Source organism: Pleurodeles waltl, chromosome 5, assembly GCF_031143425.1.
Source record: "Pleurodeles waltl isolate 20211129_DDA chromosome 5, aPleWal1.hap1.20221129, whole genome shotgun sequence".
In the NCBI taxonomy this organism is placed as follows: domain Eukaryota; kingdom Metazoa; phylum Chordata; class Amphibia; order Caudata; family Salamandridae; genus Pleurodeles; species Pleurodeles waltl.
Genome location: NC_090444.1, coordinates 1,036,323,641 through 1,036,344,241, shown reverse-complemented (window position 1 = coordinate 1,036,344,241; position 20,601 = coordinate 1,036,323,641). Strand labels below are relative to the sequence as shown.

General features: G+C 41.7%; 1 protein-coding gene across 2 annotated transcripts in view; it reads left to right on the top strand.

The window, feature by feature from the left end:
• The window catches only part of AHI1 (Abelson helper integration site 1), a 922,284-nt gene that overhangs the window by 510,797 nt on the left and 390,886 nt on the right, over positions 1-20,601 (top strand). The gene's annotated exons all lie outside the window — the stretch shown is intronic.

The following is a 20,601-nucleotide window of genomic DNA, read 5'->3' as shown; positions in this document are numbered from 1 at the left end:
ATAGCCTGCTCGCGGTGAAAATTTCATCGCACACCGAGTCCGGACTGACGCAGCCTGACTTCGCAACAGAAGATCGACGCAGCGCCAGCGACGCAACCGGCACTTCAACGCACAGCCCTACTGGATCGATGTAAGCCAACTCAGGATGACGACGCCCGACGGAATTGATACAGCACCTGCCGTGCGGAAGAAAATTCCACATATCGCCTACCGGAATCGACGCAACTGCTGTGACTTCGCTCCGCAAGCCCAGAATTCCACGCATCGTCCCCGGGGCGTCTAAAAACCCCGCAACCCGAAGAGGATCCAAGTCTGCGCGCCATAACTTGACGCAACATCTTCTCCCGCGTGAAAAATAACGATACAAGTCCGTGTGCGAAGGGGCGAAACCGACGCACACTCACCGTTTTCCACGCATCTCCTGCCCTGCAGTCCCTTGCGAGGATTTTTCAGCGCAAACCAGGTACTTTGCCCTGCAAGAGACACTTGTTACTTCTAGGAGAACTTAAGACACTTTTTATTGCTTTTACAGTAATCTTTGAACTCTAAAGACACTTGATTTCACTTTCAGTAATATCCCTACATTTGCTTATTTCAACTTTAATCGTTTTGACCTGCATTTATTCAGATAAATATTATATATTTTTCTAAACACCGTGCGCTGTATTTTTTTATGGTGTTATATTGGGGTATTGTATGATTTATTCCACAAATACTTTGCACATTGCCTTCTAAGTTAAGCCTGACTGCTCAATGCCAATCTACCAGAGGGTGGGCACAGGATAATGTGGATTGTGTGTGACTTACCCTGACTAGAGTGAGGGCTTTGCTTGGACAGGGGGTAACCTGACTGCCAACCAAAGACCCCATTTCTAACACCGGTTAATGGGATTCATTTTTTTTTTATCACTGTAGATAAACTAGGCTCCTTGTTTGGGCTGGCATGGCTGCTAGTGCACAGCCCAAAAGGCTGCTACAGCCTTAAGGTTGGTATGCACAGGGTCAGTTTGACTGTGCTCGCAAAGCCAGCTGGCTCATTGTCATGTGCAGAATGACAATGGGCTGGCCTGGGCAAGTACAGTATGATGTGTGACTGGCTTGCAGTCTAGCGCTGGGAGTCTTTCTTTTCCCTGGTCACAAACCGATTCCCATTTTTACCCATCTCTTCTGTATATCTTTGTTAGTTCAGTAGTTTTCATGTCTTAAAAATGGAGCTTGAGAGTAATTGACAGCTTTTGTTGTTCCTGCCTACCAGTATATGAGCTACCCCACCTCTGTATCCTCTTCTTATCTTTAGGAATCTGTGCTTTCTGTTTGCTGTAGCTCTTGCAGGTTGCTCACCCGATCTAGCATTATCCCTTATGTGTATTCCCCCATGCCTGCTGAAAACCAAATTCCTTATCTTTAACTTCACAAGGATAAAGGGAGGGCTGGGGAACCATTTGAAGTCACGCTGTCTAGATCTGGGACAATCTGACTTGGAATTTTGATCATGCCCTATCCTTGAAACTGTTACCAATCATCTTAATAATCATATCAGTTTTGGAGAAGCCTAGGATTTCAAGCCATTTTGATTAATGTAAGGTATTTCCACATACCAGCTTTAAAATATATGTACTTATTTATATATTTAGCCATTTTAGGCTACCCTCACTAGGTAAGTAGTTTTTTGTCGGGCTGCTTCAACAGTGCCAGAAAAGTAATATTAATTTGATGCCACTTTCTGTGATGTCACATCCTAGGTGACCTCACATGTTCCTAGTTTGCCTGAGGTCTCACAAAACCTAGAACTGAACCTGCGTAAACAATTGTAGTTTTAGAATTGCCATCTTCAACCTCCGGTACCAAGACATAGATTAACAAATTATGATGGAAGATGAACTAGAAAGGGAAGGAACATGAATGCCTTTTAAATCTAATTCAATATTATTTAAATATGACTTCACTCTTTTTTTCAAAACAATGTTACTATTTCTAACGAGCACAAATGTGTTCTTTTTCAGAATTGAGTCTTCATTTCTATTGTTTACATTGTGCCAAATATCACCTCCGACCCTTGTTTGTGTAAGAGTTGGCTTCGCACAGGTGCATTGATCCTGTGGGTGGGATCACAGGAATTCTGCCAAGTGAAGTCACCTCCATACAAATTAAGTTTTATTGCGCAGGCACGGAAACGAGTCTGGTCAAGTAAAGATGTTAAAGTATGAAATGCACATAGCAGCACTCCAGAAGAGAGCTCCGTTTAGATGGTAGGTGCAATAAAATAAACATAGTAAAGAGCCTGGTGTCTATACAAGCAAGCTACATATACTATGTGTAAATTGGCCCAGACATTTTCTGATCTGCTTTCATTTTGTTATGAAACCTATGTATTAAAACGCCACATCAAGAAGATCATTTGGAGAGGGTCGCAAAATGACCTGAATATTAACTAAACACACAAAGATGACGGGATAAATTCTTGCAATACGTTTAATTACTGGCAGTCTCGTGGCGTAACATTCCAGGCCATCATTCTATTGCCCACCATACTTTAGATTAGACCCAGCCATATGCAAATCAGTTTCCAGTAGGGATACTTCAGTCTGAACTGCCAAACCAGGTCCTTTCTGAACTGGAACACAAACAATCGTAGACTAGTTTTGCATTAATTTGGCCTCTTCAATCGGGTGTAGCTTGCTTCCAGTGTACAGTGATCAAGAGACAAAGGACTCATGTCTTGCCATACCCTTAGCCACTTATGGCATTACATCAGAAACACAAAAGGGGGACGGAAGAATGCTTGCATGTGGGTCCTGTGCTCACTTTGCATCAGGAGCCAAGCCTCACCTGACTGAAGAGCCCCAATCAGACAAAACTGGTCTTGGGTTGTGTATGATCCGGTGCTAGGAGGACGTGGCATAGCAGTCTGGCCTGGGCTGTTCCTTTTGGAGCAGGGTGTAGATTGATTTGTATATGGCTGGAGCTAGAACATATACCTGACGTTCATCTTATCCTTAAAAGGACGCAGGAGGCTTTTTTGCATTGCATGCCCTGTTGAATCTCTTTTGAGTGCTTGAGTGTGGGAGAGTTATAAAGCTCTCTTAATTTAGTTTTCCTTGCCACAACACTCACCTTAGAACTTGTTAGTAATTTATCTGCCCCACTATACTTATTTCGTTACTCAGGTCTCTCTAAGTGCAAGCTGGACATACTGATTTTGCAATTGCTTGCTTCAAATTGCTTTTGTCTAACGGTTGTACATAGATATTCCCATCCTCTCAAAGATTTCTGCTTGGACATCTGATTCCAAATATTTGGAAATAAAGTAAACTGTATAAAGTGAGAATATTGCACTCCTATTGTGATTTTGCTATGCTTTGAGTTTGGACTCTGTGTTCTACTTGATGTATGAAAGAAAAGAGTGAAACACATGGTATGTAAGACTGTGGTGATGGTGATCCAGTAGAGCTGCAGCAGGGAAGGCGCTGTGTATATTGCCTGTATTCCTAGTTTAGTTACTCAAGTATTTTCCTATATGCTATTTAGTGGCAGAGGTATAATGATAAAAAAGGATGCATGTCTGAGCCAGCAGTGTCATGTCATAGCTTCAGAAATCTTTATGCACCGACTAGTGCTTGGAAAAACATTAAACATACCAGGAGCATGAATACTGCGAGTAGTTAATTTATCCTTTTTGACATTTTTTGAGAAGTTTACCTTGGTGACCATTTAATGTTCTGGTGAAATTGTTAGGGACAGGCATGTGCAACACATCATAAATTAGAAAATACAGTTAGGTTATGATATTGAGATAATGTATTGATATTATGTATGTATTATGTGGTTTTGAAACGTTTTTGCATTCCTGCAAATTGTTGCTTCATTTGAACAGACATCTGTGTTATGAATGATACTGACCTCTTAGAACTATACAAGTGTCTGCAATATTGTACAATTGCGTTCCTTTATTCTCAGGTTATGACTTGGAATTCTTTATAATTATTGTGACTGGCTGATAGAGTGCTTTCAAGCATCATCTGGTTAAATTAGTTTTTTTAAGAGCTATCTTACTTGTATTCGGTGAGGTGTTTACAGTGCGATCCAGAGACCCATGCTCAAAGATAGAACGTAACTGCTGATATTCGAGGAACTGATCTGAAAATGTGCAACTAAAATGTTTTAACCCATATGTTCAGTAAGGTGTACTTCTAAACTGGGAGGTTTTGTGAACCCATACTCTTACACCGTTGCCTGTGAATTATTAAATTGATTATTAAGAAGCTTCTTGAAACAGTCCAGTTATTGACTATTACTCTTGCACTGGCCCAAAAGAGCTGCCAGTCAGCCTTCTTAGCTACAACAAACAATTAGAATTGAAATCTGGAAACCAGAGTCCTCTGGCCTTCTCTTTAAAACCTTGCGAGCTGTCATATGCTCCACATTTCTGACTATACAGAAGTTCATGAAGAACACATTGTTTGCACATTGTATGGATCTGAGAGAGACTTGTGGCTTGCGGATTCCTTACCTTTGAGTTCTTCCCAAACGTCAGACTGGATCGTGGAGATTTTGGTGGGCAGTACCCCTGCGAGCTACTAGGCGGCATCGACCGGCTCTGAATCTGTCATTGTTTGCACTGGATATGATGTCGCAGGTCCTATATAGACACCACCCAGGCCTGCGGATGTCAGTTCTTTTCTTTCCGCACCACCAAAGCACTGACCCGAAGGGAGTTATTCCCTCAGTCACTTTTTGACTGCCTTTTTTGACATTTTGTCAAGCCATTTTTCAAGTTTAGATCCTAGAGTGTCAAGCACGTCTTCTAGTAAGACAGGATTCAAGCCTTGTGGATCCTATCATCGGGTGAGGTCAGTGACGGATCCGGAACTCATGTGTCTTTGATGTCTGGTGTTTGACCACGACCCAAAGCCATGCTCCGAATGCTGGGCCATGAATCTGAAGGCTTTAGGAGAGCGCTCCCTCAAGCTGATGGCGGCACAGTGCTCTACTCTGTGTAAGTCAGGGCCCCAGTCGAAAGGTCCTGGGACCATTTGCAGAGTTTTAAATAGACCTCGTCCCACTCCAAGTCCTCGGGCTATTAGGTAAGTTGAGGCATAAGAAAAAGTCAAAAAAGCCAAAGGGCTCTCACAGCTTCTCCTCGTCCTTTGGCTGATGAGACAAGGGAGCGTCAATGCTCTAGGCCTTGTTCTATGGAGGCTGGGCCGACACCGCACCTCCCCGATTTTCTGGCAGCCTGAGAGACCCCTGCCAAACTCCAAGAGTTTTATGATGCCATGCTTCTCATTTTTGGGCAGACTGAACGTGCTGGAGCTCCTTCAGCCCCTGTATGGTTGAAGGGGGCCAACTAAAGTTTTATGACTGCGGCTCCGGCCCCAGTGTCTAAGGGCTCTCAGGGATCCAGTCCTGGATCTGGGCCAGCACCAGTTGTGCAGCCTCGACCTTCCCTGACTCTGGTCCTGATGCTCCTGGCGCGGTCCATGCCCACGGACCGCACCATCCCCATTCTAATTCCCAACTCCAACAAGGAGCCAGGCAGGCATTGTACGATGCTAGTTCCGGCGGTGACAGGAGCCATGCCTCCTTGTTCAGATCCTGAGCACCTTTCCTACGGGCTAGGCTTCAGGGATGAATGGGAGGGGTCACTGGATCCTTTAGCATACCAGCCCAATGAAGAAAAGGACTGGTGTGAAGACTTGGGTGAGGCCAGCAAGCTGGACACTTCTCCAGTTACTGTCATGCTTTCTCCCCCTGTCATTGCTACAGAAGAGGGAGCTTCTTACACTATATTGGAGAGAAGGACAGGTGAGGTTCTGGACCATCATGTGCCCTCGGTTGCCATGTAGACTAATCTCTTGACAGAGGTGCTTCAACCTGGAGCTTCCACTTCAGAACCCGTGCTCTGGTTCAATGATGCCTGCACTGACATTCCACTGGGTACCTGGTCCAAACCCAGCACCGGGGCTCCTTTGAACATGACGATTGCCCGCCAACATAGCTCCGCACCTGGGGACCCAAGTTTATTGACGCAACACCCCACCCTTGAAAGCCTGGTTGTCCAAGCCGCTACCTCCCATGGTGCGTTCTCTTGATCTCCCCCGGACAGGGAATCCAAATGGTTGGACTCACTTGGAAAGAATGTGTTTTCTTCCGCCAGCCTGGAATTGTGGTCAGTGAACACTACATGCCTTTTGGGCCGTTATTCCCATATGCTGTAGGATACAATTGTGTAAGTGCTGACACAGGTCCCGGAGAAGGTTCGGGCTGTACGCTCTCAGGCTGTTGCCTATGGCTGCACTCTCTCAGGCTGTTGTTGTGAACTTCATACGACCAGCTCAATAGGTAGAGACATTTCTTCGACAGTGGCCATGAGGCGCCATTCCTGGCTAAGAACTTCTGGCTTTTCGGGGGATGTCTAGACTTCTTTGATGGACATACCCTTGAAGATGCCTATCGCTTCGGAGACAAGGCAGACTGTGCTCAATCATTACAAGAATTCTCGGGCTATGGTTAGGTCCTTGGGCCTCATCTGGTGCCTCCACCCGACCTTCCCCCAGCCTGCCTTTTTGTAACTACGGAAGGGGTCTCCAGTCGCACCCATTCCCAGTCAGCCACCATGCCGCGTACGCTGGCCAGCCTCTAGCACTCTGGTCTATCTGCCCTCCTCCCTGCAGCAGCCTCTAATCCAGGGTTCTTCAAACTTGGGGGCGGGTCCCTCTAGGAGGGCCTCAAGTGATCCCAGGGGGGTTGCCATGCTCTGGCTCATAGATGTATTATGTAGATAACAGTGCTTTGTTTTAAGGAGAAAATAATTTATTGCATTTTTAAAATGGTAACCAAACTTAACTGCAATATTTAAATATACCCTCCTAGTCTGGCCCCCATACTCTGTCTCCAAAAGACAAGTTGGCAACAGGATTCGCCATCACCTGCCCCACCGGCAATCCATCACTTGATACAGTGGGGGGTTGCAGATAGTCCAAAAGGGGCTACTCTCTCCCCTTAGAGACTGCCCCTCCAGCCATGCCACCATCCTACGCTCGGATGACACAGGATCATATGTCCCTTCTTCACGAGGAAGTTGCGGCTCTCTTGGCCACATAGTCATAGAGAGGGTTCCAGTGCCATAAGTAGGCTCTGGTTGCTATTCCTACTACATTCTGATTCCCAAAGAGTACAAGGGTGTTTGCCCTGTCCTATAACTTTGATCCCTCAATCTCTTCCTCCAGAAGAGTTTAGGATGCTCACTTTGGCTCAGGTCTTGTCTGCCCTGGACCCAGGAGACTGGTTGTTAGCGTTTGACTTGCAGGATGCTTATTTTCATATCCTTGTCCTGACTCCCCACAGATGTTACTTGCGGTTCACAGTAGGCCATGAGCACTTTTAGTTCACTATGCTCCCCTTCGTGTGCGACTCATCTGCGGAGATCAGTGGTTTCTGTCTTCTCCTTATATTAATGACTGGCTTTTGAAGGTGAGTTTGCCACCGGCTGTTGTCACCTCTAGTCAATGGCAGACCTCCTGCATTCACTGGGGTTCACTATAAACGTGCCGAAGTGGTAGGGTCTCTGAACACCAGGGCGCACAAACTCAGTCAGCAATGCCTAGTGGATCATGAATGGCCTCTCCATTCAGAGTTGGCGCAAGGTCTCTTTCAGCAGCGATGAGAGCTTTGGTTACATCTGTTTGCCTCCACAGAGAACGCACCATGTCTGCAGTTTTGGGTGTTGGAATTTCCAAGGCGTCTATCACTCGGAGACGCTTTTCATCTTGAGTGGAGTTCAGGCCTCCTGTATGTCTTTCCACCCATACCACTTCTACCCAGAGTTCTCAAGAACGACCCGGCCCAAGTAATCCTGGTGGCTTCGGACTGGGCAAGGAGAGTCTGGTATCCCAAGCTGCTGAGCATGCCCATTGATCCTCCGATCAGACTAGCCCTCCGGGGGAATCTTCTGCTGCAGCAGCAGGGGAGGGTTCAGCGCCCAAACCTGTCCCGTCTCCACCTTCCTACATGGAGTTTAAATGGTGACAGTTGACAGCCTTTTATCTTCATCCCAAAGTCTGTAACATAATCTTGACAGCCAGGCGCACCTCCACCAAAACGGTGTACACCTGTCGGAAGAAATTTGTGACATGATGCACAGAGAAGTCTGTTGATCCCCTTTTTGACCCTCTCTCTGAGGTCCTGTCGTTTATTCTATCCCTTGCCCAGAAGGACTCTGCTATGGGCACTCTTAAGGGATTTGTCCATTATTTCTGCTTTTTTGTGGTTACCTGGTCAGCTTTCTTTGCTTTTGTCTCCTATTGCACCTAGGTTCCTCAACGGTTTTGCAGTTCTTTTTCCTCCATCCCCATTCACTATGCCCCAATGGAATCTTAATTTGGTTCTGACCTTTCTGATGTGTGCTCCTTTTGAGCCTCTCCACAATTGTCCTATCAGGCTTCTCACATTACAAACAGCCTTCCATATGGCAATTACATCTGCCCTACCTTTCTGTCTATCCTGACAAAGTGGTGCTTCACACTAGGGCTTCTTTTCTGCCAAAAGTGTTCACCCCTTTCATGTAGGCTAATCCATCACCTTGCTTACTTTTTACTCACCCCCACATTCTTCAGAGGAAGAGGAGATACTTCACCGCTGGGACCCGAAAAGAGCATTGGTGTTCTGCATTGAACATACAAAGGAGTTCCGGGTGGATGACCAACTCTTTGTAGGGTATTTGTGTGCGAAGAAAGGTTGGGCAGTGTGAAAGTGAACCATCTCAAGAACTGCTATTCACTGGCCAAAAAGCAACCTTCCAAGTGTTTGTGCGCTCATTTTACCCGAGCTACAGCTGCAACCTCTGCATTAGCATGCAGATTTCCAGTCCTGGACATCTGTCAGGCAACAACGTGGCCATCTCTGCACATGTTTACCAAACATTATTGCGTGGAGAGTCAGGTCCGTAGGAATGGGCACTTTGCACATTCGGTCCTGCAGGACTACCTGTTTTGAACTTGTATCGCAGACCCACCTCCGGGATGGTTTTGCTTGTGTATCTATTGAAAGGTAAGAAATCTGCAGCTAGAAGTATCTATCAGATGAATAAGTTGCTCACCTTTGGTATCGCCTTATCTGGTAGAGACTATATCTAGCTGCAGATTCCTTACCGGCCCACCCATCATCTCTTTTCAGTGACTTAGTTTTAACACAAGTCACTAAAATGGCCTCTGCATTAATTAGGAGAGCAAAAACCAGGGAAACATGTAAATCACATAAAGAAAAAGCGCATCTCCAAATGATATTGAATATGGGTACAATGACCTCACTTACTATACCATGTTATGAATTCTTGAAGCCATACACCAGTATCTGATACAATGTATTCTGATGCCAAATGCTTACTTATTATTATATATAAAGATTGATATAATCAGTGCAGAAAAATATATGTGTACATGAAACCATAAGTAATGCCTCAATAACAAAATCATATGTATGCCCAGGGTCACTTCATTCATAGCACTCATTCTATCACCATGCATACGCTCTCAAACATTCATTATATAAACAATAAAAACATATAACGTTTCATGCCTGTTTTGTAGTTGACACTAAGTAACAAATACGCAAATTCATACATATATATAATCACTGTTCCTCCTGTTGCCAGATTCTTAAGGCAACTTAAATTCAGTTATGATGTTCAAATACACAACTTGGCAACTTGAATTCAGTCACAACTTGGCATTTTACAGTCGACTGCCAATATTTAGTGGTCCATATTTACATCTACTTTTAGGATTTAACCATGTTACTCAAATTCTCAGCTTGACACCTTGCAGTCCAATACTGACAATAGCAATCTGTGTATTTTTTTGCTGACAAGAGTTTCAGTTGAAAGCCAATAGAAATCGAGGACCACCTTCTTCAGGGGGAAATCATTAAAACAGATGTAGGAACCCAGGAATATTTCTAGATAAGTATAAAAAATAATAAATATTGGCTCCTAGAATACTAGGATGACAACAATTGAATACTCTAACCTTTTTGTCGACGGGACAAGTCCAGTTTAACATGAAGAACCACAAAAGGTGTAACCTGTGCCCAAATATATAGAAAAATGCCAATCCACCAATGACATGCAGTATTTCGCCCATGTGTGTACATAATAGTATGGTATTTTTTTGACCTATGCAATCATGTGCAATCCTTTCATATCGAAGGTAATCTCTAACTGTCAGAACCTACCTTAGGATTTTAAGGGCAGACATCAAGCCCACATAATCACGCAAAATGTAAACTGATAAATAGACACAACTGATGGTTTCATTATTGTGAGAAACACATCTTCATAACCAGATCTTGAATGTTAGTACTATCTACAGAAATCAAATAGAGCAGTTGAAATAGAGAAAACAAGAAAACTAGAGTAGAACATATCTCCAAATGTCAAAGAAAGGACATATCTGAATATTGAATCTTGCTACATAATCAAGAATACAAAGTATCCTGATGGCTGTCTATTAGAATATATTGTAACGAGACCTGTCGGACTGCTACATTTCACACAGGTCATACTATACTCTGTATGTATAGTCTTTGCAGAACGGACAAAACATATTTTATATGTATATATTCCCATAAGTGAGGTTGTTCTGAAAAAATAAGAAGATTGATAAATATAGCACCTGACCAGATGCTTTCTAGCACGCTATTAGGGACCAAATATTGTTGTAATACACCAAAGAAATAAATCAATATACTACAAAGGCTATTGTCATATTGTATATTCCAAATAGTTAGCAAGAGATATCTCTATAAGTAAAATACTCGGAGGCAACTGAAACGTCAAAAAAAATAACATAACTGCAGCTATGGGCCAGTACAAATATGACATGCGCCACATGTAGATAAGATGTTTTATGTAAAGAGATCATAGTTCTCAAAAGACGATGGCCTGCTTACCTGATATCGTAAATATTCTGCCGTTAAGTTACGGGCAAAAGTGAACAAACCCAATCCATGGTCTGTCAATGTCTAAACAAGCCAAAATCACTTGATGAGGGTGGAGTATGATATGCAGAAAAATCCTAATCTTCAAAAAACGATGGTTTACATACCTGAAATTGTTGATGTTCTACCGTTGAGTGTCGGGTGCAAATAATGGAACCTGAGCCAAAGTATCTAGGTGTCTAAAAAGCCAAAACCCCGTGATGAAGGTGGGTCGCTTTCAAGCTGGATAAAAAAAGCAGACTAACCTAGCTTTCCACAATACGAGAACAATTGGAGCGGCCATCTTGTAATAGTGTGATGGTCTAAAAGAGGATTAAAACACTTGGACGCCAAAAGCAGAGAAACTAAAACCTAAGAAAATGATGCAGAGTTTAATTTTTAGACATCAGCTTCATTTGCTGAACATATTCTTCGGCAAATGACAACTAAGGTAAACATAGCCTACACAGTTAACATACAGATAAATAAGAAAATCTTCTAACAGAAGCATAATTAGACGCTAAACAGATACAATCATAGATGGACAAACTAGACTATCGAGGACCTATTCTGTAGCATTTTCCCAAGGAACCTCCTCGTTAAGGCCCTGATTATATGTATCTAGACAAAATATCCAATATACTTCTCTATTTTTCCTTTTGGCATTGATGAACTGTCCAGCTTGTGCAACAGTTATTTTCTAATATTGTCCATCTTATTTCGTGGTCTGCATGACCTGCAGAACCCCAATAAGCTACTAGTGGGACATTCAATTTATATGTCCTGATGGCAGATCTGTGTTCGTAATATCTTGTCCTAAATTCTTTTGATGTTTCACCCACATATCCCAAATTGCACAGACACAGAATTAAGTAGATGACATTCTTGGTTCTACAGTTTGCCATGCTGGACAGATGTAGTCTTTTTGGTTAACACTACTGTGTCAGATACCATCACTCCAGTACACTCTTGATAGTTACCACATTTATGGTTCCCCAAAAAAGGAGTTAGGCCTGTTAAAGACTTCTGATTCAAGTTCTTTCTAGGCATCTTAAGAGAATTAACTAAAACATTTTTGAAATTTTAAATCCTCCTGAATGCAAACCAGTAGTCAGTGTTCTTCATGGCTCTTCACTTCTGGCATGGAAAGTTGTGAAAAGAAACTGATGTTGGCACGCCTGGGTGTCACATATAAAGAATCCGCAATGTCATATCCAGCACAGATGACACCAACAGATGCTGGGTCGATCGACGGCACCTACAGCCATGCAGGGGTACTGATCACGAGCATCTTTCTGATACAGTTCGATGCCTGGGTACAATTCAAAGGGAAGAAATCTGCTGCTGGATATAGGTTCTACCAGATAAAGCATTACGAAGGTAAGTAACTTGTTCTACATTTCTGTCCTACTTCAATTTGGAAGGTATTTGCCGTTAATTCAGTTGTGATCATTTTATAGGATTCAGTGTATTCGAATGAGCAGTCTGTTAAGTTTTACATTAGAAATAAAACATCAAAGAACAGAATACGGGTGCTTTCTCACCCATTACACTAATCCAGTTTACTGCCTTGCGCATTTCTGGCTCTTTCTGAGATTTAGAATCTGAAGGGAGAGTACAGTTTTGGACATTATCAGACCTGTCATCCTTGGCGTGGTTCTCTCTAACTTTTTGCCTTCAACCCCTCTGTATTGCTGCCTTCTTTTTGCTGTCTTTAGAACTCTACACATTTTACCACTGCTATTCATTGCGAAAGTGCTTGTGTTCTCTCCTTCAAACACAGTAGAATTGATTTACACCCAATTGGCACACTTAATTCACATGTAAGCCCTTGTAAATAGGTACTGCCTTTACCCAGAGACTGTAAAATAAATGCTACTAGTACCTGCAGCACTGATTGTGCCACCCACTCAAGTAGCCCTTTAAACATGTCTCCGGCCTGGTTTTGCAGCCTGTGTGCGAAGTGTTAAACTACCATTTCGACCTGGCAAAATAAACCTTTTGCTAGGCCTTCAGGGGTGTGGAATTCCTATAGCCCAATGGCCAGGACATATTTTTTTGGGTCAAGGACAACAAGTTTTCATGTTTATTTTCATTCTGTCCTTGGGACAAGTAGGCCCAACCCCCTGCAGCGCAAATACTTTGAATACCACATTATGGAGCAGGAAAGGGAATTGTCTCATTATCAGTTGAGGTAATATTTGTGTCAGTATGCTAATGCTGTTTGAGCTTTTACTTTTGGTTCTTTAGTGCAAAGCCTGTATTATTAGGGTGAGCGCTCTAAATACATGCTGTAAGCTCGGACTGTAGTACTGATGGAGGTTTCAGGGAATAAAATGTGTATACACCTTTACAAAGTTTTAACAATATGAGGCTACATGTAATGCTTCCAGAATGCTCTATGATTAGACGGAAATTTTGTCAGAAGCTTGAAAGCAAGATTAATGATTCTTTGCTTTCAAAATAAAATGTTCGAAAAACATGCAACTAGGAAGTAAAACTTTTTGCTCTATTACTGTGAACTTTTAGGTACCATTGCTTTGAAGCATCATTCAGTAAGATATTTTGATGCATGCTATTGTTTCCAAAAATTATTAATACTGGAAAATCAGTGAAACCAGTTTAAACGTGAGTATGCAAAACTTCGAAATAAATATTGGTAAAGCTAATAGGTCACACATTGGTAGTCAGTATTTTGTTTTTGTTAATCCGTTTCTTATTTTGACATGGCCATTGTAAAACGTTATTGTTGTGGGACCTGTCGGACCCTCACCATTGTAACAAACATGATCAAAAAGAAAACATATTTTTTGTCTCAAAAAGCACACATTGCCTCAGCAGTTTTTGGCACTGAACAAAACTGAACAGTGAAGCTATCTTACAGATAGAGAGAGAGAGAATTTTAATAAAAACTGAATTTCTCGTTTAACGCCAGATCTAATTAAGGGACCAATTGTTAAAGAAAGTCACAAAAGTGCCCCCATGTATATATCTTTGCATTAATGCAGATTCACTTATTTCATGTATTCACAAGAATTTATAGAAGTAGACCAGTAAAGCGTACTCCTAGAAAGTATTTTTGAACTGTATTTTAGCATGAGCACATATGCATGTGTGGATTTGCTCACACACAAATATGTTGTGTGTGCAAGTTCACTTTCCATCCAACTACTTTTTTCCCCAACCATGGAAAAACTTTTACTTCTGCCCTTGTCAGCAGTAAATTTCCAACCTTTACCAGTAAGGGAATGCATTAGAGAAGAGCTGATGAAAACCCATAAAAATGCAAGTTAGTAGGTTTGTACAGACTCAAAAGGGCTTACCAACCCTGGAACTTTTGCTTACCACTGCCTCGAGCCCCAATAAATATATCTGTGGAAAGTTGGCAAAATAAAGAAATTACTAGTATTCAGGACCAACTATAGTTTTAGCCCTGGCATAATCAGGGAGGCTATTATCAGAGCTCTTATATGATGAGACTGCTGCCATAATGTGTCGCCGCTCTACAAGGCACCAAGGGACAAGTAGATTTATGAAGGAACTTGTCCTATGGACAAGTAGATATTTTATTAAATTCCCCACCCCTGGTGTTAATCCTCCTTTTTAATACATATGCCACACCTATGGTAGGTCCTGAACAGCCCAGGGGGCAGGGTATTTCAAAAGTAGGACATGTACTTTTAAGCCTTACATATCTTAGTAGTGAAAAACTCTGAAACTCGTTTTTCACTACAGCTAGGTCTTTCTCTCCCACAGTATAAATCGGAGTTACCTTATTATATTTAATAAGTTGTTACTTCCAATTAGGAGCAGTTAGACAGGTCAGGTTTAGTGTCTAAAGAATTGTAATTAAAAGCTCTCTTTAATGATAGACAGATTTTAATCACAATTCTGAAAATGCCACTTTTAGAAAGTTGGTATTTTCTTATCCTAACCATTTGGTGCCTGCAGCCTAATCCTGGGTCACATCACTAGGTGTAACTCTGCATTTGGTCTTCGTCTACTGCTCCCAGCCAGTGAGGCAAAGGGAAGATATGTGTTGATAGGATGGGCCTGTCTGAGTTAACAGAGTAGGAGCTGTCACCTTCCACACTTGCACATCACAAGTTCCCTGCCTAATCACACTCGCAAAGGGTTTGCTACAAGTCTGTTGTGACCCCAGACAGGTTTGGGCAAGGTCAGAGAGAGTGGGGATGCCTGACACCTCGGGGATGGGGCTGAAACCTCCAGAAGCTTCCTCCACTTTAAAGTGGGCACTAGGTATAAATGTTGGATATCAGACCCCAACTTTGCAGTATACTTCTGGATCTGTGGACTCTGTCAGGATGAAGGACTGCTGTGCAGCTGAGAGGACTGCTGGACTGCTACTCTGAAGGACGGCTGCATGCTGTCTTCTTACCTGGGTAAGAAAGACTGGACTTGCATCTGTTGAACCCGGGACCTCAGAGTAACTCCAGGGACTATTTGGCTAACCTTTTGACTAGAGCCTCAGAGACAGAAGGCTCAAACTACCTTGAACTCAGCACCTGCCATCTGTAAGTCCTATCCTGCTAAGTGGTACCACCCCAGTCCTGGACCCTTGGAACTAGGCCTGAAGGTTCTCTACCCACCCATCTGTGGTGTCAGCACAACTGATTAATCTCCTCTACTGCGCGACTCAGTCCTGAGCAGAACCGAGGCATAAACTCTTAAGTGAATTTCCCCAATACAACGACTTTGCATCGCTGCCCATAGCCTCCCAAGAATCACCGCTGTGGAACACATCCTCGACGCAGGACTCCACAAAGCTCTGAAACCAGGATTTCAGATACTCTTCTTCAGCTTGCCTAACTGGGTCCCTGGCCTGCTCTCCATCGCTGTTGTCCTGACCTTGTGACTTTGCGCCAGTTTAGCTTGACCAGATACCAACAGTTGGCGCTTTGAGCTTTTCTGGCGTTATTTTCACTAAAATCTTTAAAGTTACATATCTCGAGATGTAATGATTTGGTGTTTGTCATTTTGGTCTTGACTTATTTATTAAAATGTACTCTCTTTTTCTAAATTGGTGTGTGATTTTTGTTGTATAGTATTTTCACTTTATTACGGTTTGAAGTGCTGCATAAATACTTTACCCACTGACTCTTAGTTAAACCTGACTGCTCAGTGCCAAGCTACCTTAGAGTAGAGCACAGGTTAATTTGAGGTGTGCTTGTGACTTCACCCTCACGAGGATTGTAGTTGCCACTTGAGTAGGGTTTCACTCCCCTCCACCAGTAACCCAATTTCTTACAGACATTTAGGGCCTGATTTATATTTCGGCAGATGGTTACTCTGTCACAACTGTGACAGATATCCCGTCTCCAAAATCAAAATCCCATTATTTTCTACGGGACATATATTTCAGCAGATGGGATATCCGTCACCTTTGTGACAGAGTAACCTGTCCTTGAAAATCTAAATCAGCTCCTTAGTCAGTAGTAGTGTTTTGTATCCTTTAAGTATGGGACAGTATGGGAAAGGAAACTCCATATAACACTTGTGAAAGGTTAAATACAGTGTCAGCTTATGCTATAAAATTAGTAATTAGCTATTGCATTAGATACTGCAGGAAAAACTACAAGAGTGGTGAAAATAAAGCCCCTGGGCCCTAACAGTGTGTTTCATGGGGAAAGCAAGGCAGAAAATGCGCAGACTTGATTCCTTGGAGCACTTACTAACCTTACCATAGCTGAACACCTGAGGAAGTCGAAGCCATCATTTTAGCACAGAGGACCATCTGTCGCCTGTGCTAACCAAGTATAAGAGTCACAGGATGTGTAATGAGGTCACGGCTCACCAAATGACAATTCTTTCTTGTGATGACCATGATTGGGTTATCTTTTTTAAATTGTAGAATATATATATTGCTTCTAGGAGACGAGGGTTGACGAGAAAGGTGGTGCAGATTTAGCCCCTGATATTTTTTCAAATTTAAAGTAGGAGTAAATAAACCCCTAAAAGAGTGGCAAGGCCCAACGGCAGGTGGTCCGTCAACATCAGTTTCTACAGCATTAGATTGTCAAGCACAACAACTGCCAGTCTTAAGAATACATATAAGTGTTCTACAAGTTAGATTTATAAAGGCCTAAGCAAATTGTTGATATTGTGAATGTTCACCTTTCAGTTCGCTGCAATCTAGATAGCCAATGATATTTAAGATTGTTGGAAGAGCTAGTAAATTACATAAGATCTACGGTCCATCCATCTAACCAATACATATGGATTTTCTGTAATGATTGTGAACCTGACAAGAGGATATGATTGAGGAGGAAACATGTTGGGGTATACCAGCCCGAGTTTTGACAGAGCGAATTAGACTCAAATAGAAAATCTATTTGGAAATTTGTTACAGAATTGCCATGTGGGTTTTTTAAAAGGACATTCCATCTCTGCAAGTCCAGCTACTCCCCTTTTTACATATGGTAGATAGTAAAGCATAATGGACTTTTTACTGGTCAACATAAAACTTTCTGAAAAGATGGTCACACAGTCCTCTGGTACGCTGTGTAAAATTGCATTTTAAGACCACAGACAACATAAGGTACGATCTAGATATTTTACTATTCGAAAATATGAGAACAGTGTAATAGAATACAGCTAAAAGTTTTAATCAGGGTTTGTGGTCAATTTATAATCTAAAAGCACTACTTAATTCTAGTTGCATCGAGATTGGAAATCTGTCTGGTTTGATGCAGAGCGCAGGGATAAAAATAAATATTTTCCAATGCTAAAATTTCACGTCTTGTGCTAATTGTAGAAGATGACTTGAAGAAACTAAGGAGCGAATGTAAAATCTTGCTATCGCAGAAGAAATGTGCATGCTAATTAGCCACTGGGGAGGATATTAGATCGCAGCTACTCAGAAAGACTCCAAAGGATTTTGGGCACCTGCCTCCAAGACATATTGTGGTGTAACAGATAAGCAACAGCATCATATTAGCACTGATGTATAGGTTGCTCACTTTAAGAAACTTGGTGGAAGTGGCATAGTTATAATGCCCACTACTGACACCTCAATTTACCAGAATAACGTTATTGCTGTGAAGCCAATTGCTACCCTTACGCTTCTTCACCCAGTCAGCGAGAGCTACTGGGAAGCCAACAAAGCTCCAGGTCATATTCTGTACCTGTCGACATATTTTATTCCAGTACTAAGCTATGGGCCGAGGTTTTAACTAAAACATTTAATTATTTAATTCAGTTCAGGTGACAACTACCACCCCTGTGTTGTGACGTTTTGCCACTCTAGTACTCTGCATAAGAAGGGCACTAGAATGGGTCCATTAAATTCTCCCAATACTAAGGTATTGGCAATGAAGCCAGAGCCTTCCTTGAGGAAGCTCTCACAGCCAAGAACTTCACTGTGTACCAAGTTTGATTTTTCTTGGTATACGTTTTATTTATAAATGAATAAATATAAATTAGATTGGAATGCCCATATGAAAAAACGTGTGTTAAAACAAACAACCAATGCCGTACTGCACTTAAACATAAAATTGATAGTCAACATCTAAGAATCATATTACAAGTGTATAGACAGAAGGCATTAGTTGCAGTAGTTGGGACGTTACCTTGGGGTTATAGAATGACCAGGAATTAGCAGGTAGTCTGGTAAAAAATAGAGGACTTTATTAAAGTTGGACCCTTGCCGTTGTAAATGGGAATAGGCATTAAACCCATTTCTGACATCATTGCTTTAAGTCCCATATTGTACTAGCTGCATTGAATGGAAACATCTATAGGAAAATATACTTAAAATAATATAATAAAAATAACTCTGCTGGCAAGACCGAAAATTATACATGAGTAGCACATGTTAACTCTGAAAGTACTTACGGTTTTAAGTTTTGGCCATTACTAGAATATTCCTACTGCAATGTGTTGGGATGCAATCAAACAAGTTGAAGTAGCTTACTGGTCATACAAGCAAGAGAGAACAACGTTATCATTGACTACTAGTTACCTTTAAATAAAACAGCCACCTGGGCCCGAATGTTACCTTGATTGTATCCAGCCAGAGACATGTCACGCTTTATATGTCACGCTTTATATGTCACATTTAGACTATGTGCTTTTCCAGCTGCCGGCAGTTTATTTGGCACAGTTTAATAGACTCCCTGAATTTCATAATTGTGAAGATGGAAGTTGCAATACCATAATATGCTTTATGATAGTTTGTTATTCCCTGTAAAAGGCAAGTTCTTTTATTTAAGTCATTTTGTGTAACATCTTGCACTAATGCACTGGCCTTTTAATTTACAGTTACAAATATATTTTTCAATTTTAACTCGTGGATTATCTGTCTGTTGCAATGTGCCAACCATAATTGAGATATAATGTGTAGTCGCCATAATGGCTGTGATTTAAATGTGTTATTGTTTTATATAATTTTTTCTCTAACTTTCACATTGGATATTCAGTTTGAAAGTAGGCCTTTTATCAGAAATAATATGATATTAATTTCTGCTAGTAGAATTATACATTTTTTTTTTTTATATACTCTAGTGTTTTTTTTGCTATACATGAAGGCCATTATCATATTATGTAATGTTCTCTTCCAGGGGATCCTCATCAATAGTCATAAACACTGAATATTCCCGCCTACTTGTGGGGACCCCGGAGCATATATAAACACACATGTATATGTATCAAATGTATATAAAAAAATCACAATTCTAGTAGAGAATATTAGTACAAATATATGATATACATATGTAAACAACAAAGCTGTATATGTTGAAAAAATGGCTAAATTTCTTTTTTTTTAATTAAACTCTTCAATTATAGGACAAATACCTTTCTGCTATCAAAGTAGAAAGCTTAAACAATGCACTGAAAAATAAAAAACAACATTGAAAATAAAGGAGCATTATTGCCAATAGGCTGCATGCAGGTTAACATAGCAGAACCGAAAAACTGGCACCGTGCCTTTAAGACCCTGAGCACCTTCAGTATCCCACCATGCCTCAGAGGTGAAAATGAGGTGACAGTTGGTTCATAGTTAGGTCAGTTCTTTTTTCCGGCTCCTTCTGTGAGGATCCTGGAGTATTCAGCTCTCAATTTTTCTGTTTTTTGTCAGAAAAATCCTTTGAAAACATTATTTCTCTGCTTTACTCGACGTTTTACCTTATTACCGGAGTAAAGTAACATTCTATCTCTAAAAAATGCTTTCACTTTTTGTGAAATGCTCTGCTTGATGCAAAAAGAAGGCTCAGTCAGATCCACACTCAGTGTGCATAGTGTGTTTGCCACAGAGTCACTGCCCTGAGACCTGCAAACACTGTAAAAATCTGTCTAAGAGAACCTTGAAAGACAGAGAAAAGATTTGTCTGCATGGGCTACCTGAGAGAGAGAGGGAAAACATCATCCTCCTCTCTTCAAAAGAAGATCTCCAAATACTCTTCTGACTAGCGGCGAGCAAGATCAACGCCGGCTGGTAGGAAAATTCCTGTTTATTTGCTGTCGACATCATTGCTTCCGTCGTCACATCAACACCGTCAACCGACGTCGAGGAGTACTCCGTCAACAACATGAAGTCGAGAAAACAACTCTCTCATAGGGATAGATCTCTGTTGACGGCCACCCACCGATCGACGTCGAGTAAGCACA